Below are 779 nucleotides of genomic sequence, written 5' to 3' on the forward strand. Positions count from 1 at the left end.
AAAAAATATAGATACACAGATCCATGGAACAGAATTGAGAGCCCAGAAATAAAACCACATGTATATGGGCAGATAATTTTTGACAAATGAGCCAGAAACACACAATGGAGAAAAAAAAGCCTCTTCATTAAATGGTGCTGGGAAAACTGGAAAGCCACATGCAAAAGAATGATTACAGTTTGCCCCCATATACAATATTCAAAATGGATCGAAGACCTAAATACCAGAGCTGAAACAAATTACATAGAAGAAAACATAGGTACTAAACTTATAAACCTTGGTCACAGAGAGCATTTTATGTATTTGACCTCAAAGGCAAGGGTAGTAAAGGCTAAAATAAGTGAATCTGGCTATATCAAACTAAAAAGCTTCTGCACAGCAAAAGAAACCGACAACGAAACAAAAAGACAACCAACCTAATGGGATATTTGCCAACAACCATTCTGACAAAGGTTTAATAACCAAAATAGAAAGATCTCATAAAACTCAACACCAAACAAACAAACAATGCAATTAAAAAATGGGCAGACAAGTGTTGGTGAGGATGTGGAGAAAAGGGAAACCTCATACACTGCTGGTGGGAATGCAGACTGGTGCAACCTCTGTAGAAAAAAAAAGTATGGAGTTTTCTCAAAAAATTAAAAATGGAACTGCCATTTGACCCAGTGATTCCACTTCTAGGAATATATCCTAAGAAATCAGAAACACCAATCGGAAAGAATATATGCACCCCTATGTTTATAGCAGCACAATTTACAATAGCTAAGATTTGGAAACAG

The sequence above is a fragment of the Myotis brandtii genome, unplaced genomic scaffold, assembly GCF_000412655.1.
Source record: "Myotis brandtii unplaced genomic scaffold, ASM41265v1 scaffold194, whole genome shotgun sequence".
Taxonomy (NCBI): domain Eukaryota; kingdom Metazoa; phylum Chordata; class Mammalia; order Chiroptera; family Vespertilionidae; genus Myotis; species Myotis brandtii.